The sequence below is a fragment of the Chrysochloris asiatica genome, unplaced genomic scaffold, assembly GCF_000296735.1.
Source record: "Chrysochloris asiatica unplaced genomic scaffold, ChrAsi1.0 scaffold00140, whole genome shotgun sequence".
NCBI classification, from domain to species: domain Eukaryota; kingdom Metazoa; phylum Chordata; class Mammalia; order Afrosoricida; family Chrysochloridae; genus Chrysochloris; species Chrysochloris asiatica.
Window position 1 is genome coordinate 5,373,098 of NW_006408658.1, and position 6,166 is coordinate 5,379,263.

The 6,166-nt window shown below is 37.3% G+C and overlaps 1 protein-coding gene across 1 annotated transcript in view; it reads left to right on the forward strand.

Moving 5' to 3' along the window:
• LOC102826548 (olfactory receptor 51F1-like) overlaps positions 1 to 6,166 on the forward strand; it is a gene marked incomplete at its 5' end in the record, with an annotated part of 18,653 nt that overhangs the window by 835 nt on the left and 11,652 nt on the right. The window lies entirely within an intron of this gene.

A 6,166-nucleotide genomic window follows, 5' to 3' on the forward strand; every position in this document is an offset into this window, starting at 1 on the left:
AATGGTCCATTCTATGATGGCCAATGTATACCTGCTTCTTCCCCCTGTGCTCAACCCCATTATCTACAGTGTCAGAACCAAACAAATCCACAGGGCTATATTTAATCTGCTTCTGAAAAAATAAACAGTTTAAGTTAACTATTAATTATGTGATGACTGACATGTAAATTTCAGTAAAAGTAATGGAAACAGTCATTCCTCTCCTAGGTATTTGTCCTCAAATCAAGTCCTCATAACAGCCTTTCTATGAATCTTCATAGCAGCTTTATTATAATTTATAATGGCTAAAATCGAGAAACACTCCAGAGGCCCATCAAATAAGCAGATGAAAATCAAATGAACTCTTGAAACGGGCAACAAAAATTCATTTTCAAAACATACAGTTTTACTGAGAGCTGGTGGCCAGGAGGCAGACTTGCAGAATGTGCCCTTTGGTGGTGTAAGTTATTATACATGCCTGAGTGTTAAAACAAAACAAAAAAGGAGCTAAAGTAGAGATAAATACTGTTAACTGATGGTACAAAGTATATGATTTGTTGAATGTAACTGATGATCTGCCCTGTAAACTTTCACTCAATTCACTATAAAAACTTTTTTAAAAAAATACAGTTATTATTCTTTCCATAGAAGAATTCTAGTCAAAGAGATAAAGATGAAGAATAGAATTTCAAATTCTCAAATTAAAGGCAACAAAGATAAATATTAATACGTATCCCAAGTTAAAAAATAAATAAACAAAACATTCATGGACTCCACACTTCTTTGAGCTATACAGTTTAGATGAACCTCTGAAACTATTGCCTGACATAATCTTTAAACCTTAACCAAAAAATATCCACTAAAGTCTTGGAGTCGAATAATAGTTTAATTTAACTAGAAAAAAAATGTATGTCTTGAGCATTACACTCTTTTAAGAAATATGGGTTGTTGTTGTTAAGTGCCATTGAGTCAGTTCCGACCCATCGCGACCCTGTACAGGGTTTCCAAGGCTGTAAATCTTTACAGGAGCAGAAAGCCTCATCTTTCTCCCACAGAGTGGCTGGTAGTTTCGAACTGCTGACCTTAAAGTTCGCAGCCTGATTCATAACCACTACGCTACCAGAGCTCCATAAGAAATATCTATATGGGATCAAATTGACAGCAGAAACTCAAAAGATTAGAATGAAACCATTGTTGTTTTGTTAAGTGCTCTCCAGATGATTCTGACTCATAATGACCCTGTATAAGGGTTTCCGATGAGCAGAAAGGCAGAACACAAAATAAGAGTAATGTTGGCAAGTTTTAATTTGAGAAATTAAGAAGTACAGCATTATAAAGAAGTTTACTGTAAGCTGAATCTACTGAAAAAAACTATTCCACATATGTGAGTAAAACTATTCTAGATAGTGCTGAATGAGAAAACAAAGAGATGGGAAAACTGTGACATTCTTGTACATATTTAGAGAATTTTACAATAAAGTGCAAATTGAATGCTCACTACTCATCAGTGTGATTGTTGTACTGTGAATGTTTATGTGATGCTATCATGCTGGAAGCTATACCACCAGCATTTTAAGTATCAGCAATGTCACCCATGGTGGAAAAGTTTGGGTAGAGCTTCCAGACTAGGACAGACTAGAAAAAAGGACTTGACAAGTGATTTCTAAAAAAGTGGAACAGTGAAAACCTTAGGAATAGCAGCACAACATCTGATACAATGTCTGAAGATGAGGCACTCAAGTTGAAAGGCAACACAACTGAAGACTCAGAACTGTTTTATGAACACAGAGTCAACCTTAAAGACTGAGGTGGAACAACTCAAAATGAGAAGAAAATGCATTTATTCTTGAAGGATGAGTTGTATAAAGTATAAATCTAGGTAAATTGGGAATCCTCAAAAAAAAAAAAAAAAGGAACAAATAAAAGTTGATATCCCTGAGAGAAAGACATGGCAATCTTCTTACTTAGAGATTACAGCATAGGAAACCCCGTGAAACAGTTCTACTCTGTCACATGGAATCACTAGGAGTTGGAATCAACACAATGTCACCCCAAAACAAAAACAGAGATGCCCACACTGTAATTCCTGGAGCCTACTAATATGTTGAAGTTCTGTTGTGGTGCTGTGAGTTAATGCGTCATACTGCAAAGCCATTTGAACTACAAGGTTGGCAGTTCAAGCTCACCAGCTGCCCCTTGGAAACCCTATACAGGGTCACTATGGGTCAGAATCAATTCAACAGCATTTAACAACAATAACAACAACTAATATACTACATCACCTGTCAGAGAAATCCTGTGCCTTCACCAATGAACTGCCACACTGAGTCACTGTCTGGAAGCAGTTCATGGAACACATTGCCTGGGTGGGATGTGATGATGAAATAAAGAATACATCAGCAGGCACCATTGGTCTCCACAAGTTTAAATGTGAAGGGAACATTTGAATAGACATCGTATCTACTTAAGACAAAACACAAAAATATGTAGGAAGGTAAAAGGAGGATCCAAGAAAACAAAGCTTGAGATTGAGAGAAAGCAGAACTTCTGTGGGCATTTCCCTAGACTTAATCCATTTCCAGTCTTAATTCGGTGGTGGTAGTGGTAACTGTGTGCCATGGAGTTGGTTTCATCTCATAGAGACCCCATGTAGAATTTCCAAGACTGTAAATCTTTTTGGGAGCAGAAACTCTCATCTTTCTTCCATGGAACGGCTGGTAGTTTCGAACTGCTGACCTTGATGTTAGCAGCACAACTCATACCACTATGCTACCGAAGCTCATAATCTTAATTTATCACTTGGGAATTTCCAAATACTCAAGAGATGGGGAATCAGGGTGAAGACATAACATTTTAATATTCTATTTGTTTTTTTCTGTAAATTAGACATTATTCTCATGAGCGAATATGATTTCTCCCATTTGGGTCAGTTATCTCGGTCTCTGGTGTTGATCAGCCAGGGTCATAAAGGATGGAATTGGAGTATTTGCCTAATCCTTGCATTTGGGACTGTTTTTGTTGTTGTTAATCGCCATCGAGTTGATTCCGACCCATAGAAACCCTGTATAGGGTCTCCAAGGAGCAGCTGGTAAGCTTGAACCACCTTGAAGTTCAGACAACTTTGCAGTCTGACACGTTAGCCCACATGCCACACCAGGGACTGTTATTAGAAAAGAAGAAATATTTTTGCCAAAGAACTCCCAACATCAATGTTATACACACTCTCTACCCAACAGTGTGCCTTAAGAACATTTGATGATAACGTATATATTTAAGACAATGCTGGAAATTAATTGCTTGAACTAAAGTTGACATGTTCAGCAAAACTGCTGAAGGTAAAAGTATCCATGACTGCAAAGTCATTGATTGGATTAATACTGAGCAGTTAAATAAAATTACAAGGAGTAAACACATATCTGCTTACCATAAATTTCCTGTAGGCCAGGATGGATAGAACCAAATCTTTTAAAGCAAAGATTAAAAAATCATCAAGATAAAAATTAATTTTCTTAGTCAGAGAAATAAAAAAAAAAAACTCAATTATGTATAATTTAGATTCTTCATAAAATTAGGTTTATCATATTAAATGATTACTCTGATGCTTGCTTTTTCATGAATTCTACTTAATTCAAAATGCTTTCCTACTGTTAGCAATAGTGATGTAGAAAATTAAACTTTAAGAAAGTAAACCATTCTTGCTGCTGTTGTTGTTAGGTGCCATCAAGTCAGTACCGACTCATAGAGGCCTTATACAAAGCAAAACAAAACACTGCCTGATCCTGGGCAAACCTCACTATTGTTGTCACACTTGAGCCTATTGATGCTGCCATTTTGCCAATCCATCTCACTGGGGATCTTCCTCTTTTTCTCTGACCCTCCACTTTACCAAATATGGTATCCTTCTCCAGCAACTGGTCCCTCCTGACAATATCTCTCAAGTATGAGAGACAAAGTTTGGCCATTCTGGCCTCCAAGGAGCACTCTGGCTGCACTTCTTCCAATGCAGATCTGTTGGTTCTTTTGGCAGCCCAAGGCACTTTCAATATTCTCCTCCAATATAATAACCCAAAAGCATCAATTCTTCTACAGTCTTCCTTATTCACTGTCCAGCTTTATGTGAGGTTATTGAAAATATCATGACTTGGGTCAGGCGCACCTTAGTCCTCAAGCTGACATCTATGCTCTTCAACACTTTACAAAAGTCTTGTGCAGCAGATTTGCCTAATGCAATACGTCTTTTGATTTCTTGCTTGCTGCTTCCTTGAGTGTTGATAGTTGATCCAAGAAGAATGAAGTCCTTGACAACTTCAATCTTTTCTCCATTGATAAGAATGTTGTTTATTGGTCCAGTAGTGAGGATTTTTGTTTTCTTTACATTGAGATGCAATCCATACCAAAGGTTGTGCTCTTTGATTTTCATCAGTAAGTGTTTTAAGTCCTCTTCACTTTCAGCAAGCAAGGTTGTATCATCTGCATATCGCAGGTTGTTAATGAGTCTTCCTCCAATCCTGATGCCACATTTTTCTTCATAGAACCCAGCTTTTCAGATTATTTCCTCAGCATACAGGTTGAATAGGTATAATGAAAGAATATAACCCTGTCGTACACCTTTCTTAATTTTAAATCATTCAGTGTTCCTATGTTCTGTTCAAACAACTGCGTCTTGGTCCAGGTACAGATTCCTCTTGAGCACAATTAAGTGTTCAGGAATACTCATACTTCACAGTATTGTCCATAGCTTGTCCATCCACACAATCGAAAGACTTTCTGTAGTCAATAAAGCACAGGTAAACATCTTTCTGATATTCTCTGCCTGCAGCCAAGATCCATCAGACATCAGCAATAATATCCCTCATTCCACAGCCTCTTCTGAATCTGGCTTGAACCTCTGGAAGTTCTCTGTCAATGTATGCTTGCAGCCATTTCTGAATTACTTTTAGTAAAACTTTACTCACATGGGATATCAAAAATATTGTCTGATGACTTCCTCACTCTGTTGGGTCACCTCTCTTTGGAATGGGCACAAATACGGATCTCTTCCAATCAGTCATCCAGATAGTTGTCTTCCAAATTTCTTGGCTAAGAATAGATAATAGATTAATAGATAAGTGAGTGCATCCTGTGCCACCTCACTTACTTGAAATATTTCAATTTGTATTCCATCGATTCCTGGTGCCTTGTTCTTTGACAAGTCCTTCAATGCACCTTGGATTTCTTCCTTCAGTATCATTGGCTCTTGATCATGTGCTACCTCTTGAAATGGTTGAACATTAACCATTTCCTTTTGGTAAAGTGGCTCTGTGTATTCCTTCAATCTTCTTTTGATGCTTTCTGCATCATTCAATAGTTTGTCCAGAGAAATCTTCAATAATAAAAGTCGAGGCTTGGATTTTTTCTTCAGCTCCCCCAGCTTGAGAAATGCTGAGCGTGTTCTTTCTTTTTGGCTTTCTGACTCTAGATCTTTGCACAGTTTGTTGTAATATTTGGCTTTATCTTCTCGAGCTGATCTTTGAAATTTTCTGTTCAGCTCTTGGACCTCCTCATTTTTTCCATTTGCTTTAGCATCTATATGCTGGAGAGCAAGTCTCAGTGTCTCTTCTTACATCCATTTTTACCTTTTCCTTATTTCTTATCTTCTTAATGACTTTTTGTTTTCTTCATGTATGATGTTCTTGATGTCATCCCACAAAGCTTCTGATCTTTGGTCTTTAGTGTTTAATGTGTCAAATCTGTTCTTCAGATTATCTCTAAATTCAGGTGGGATATGTTCAAGGTCATATTTTGGATCTCGTGGACTTGTTTACATTTTCTTCAGCTTTAATTTGAATTTGCATATGAGCAGTTGATAATTTGTTCCACAGTATCCCCGGCCTTGTTTTGACTGATGATATGGATGGAGCCTTTCCATCGTCTCTTTCTGCAGATGGCGTCAATTTGATTTCTATGTGTTCTATCTATCTGACAAAGTTACATGTGTATGGTCTTCTCTTATACTTTCTAAAGATGGTATTTGAAATGAAAAAGTCATTGATTTTGCAGAATTCTATCATGCAATCTCCAGCAGCATTTCAGTCACCAAGGCCATTTTTTTCCAACTACTGATCCTTCCTCTTTGCTCCCAACCTTTGCATTCCAATCACCAGTAATGAGCAATACATCTTGATTGCATGTTTGACCAATTTCAGAT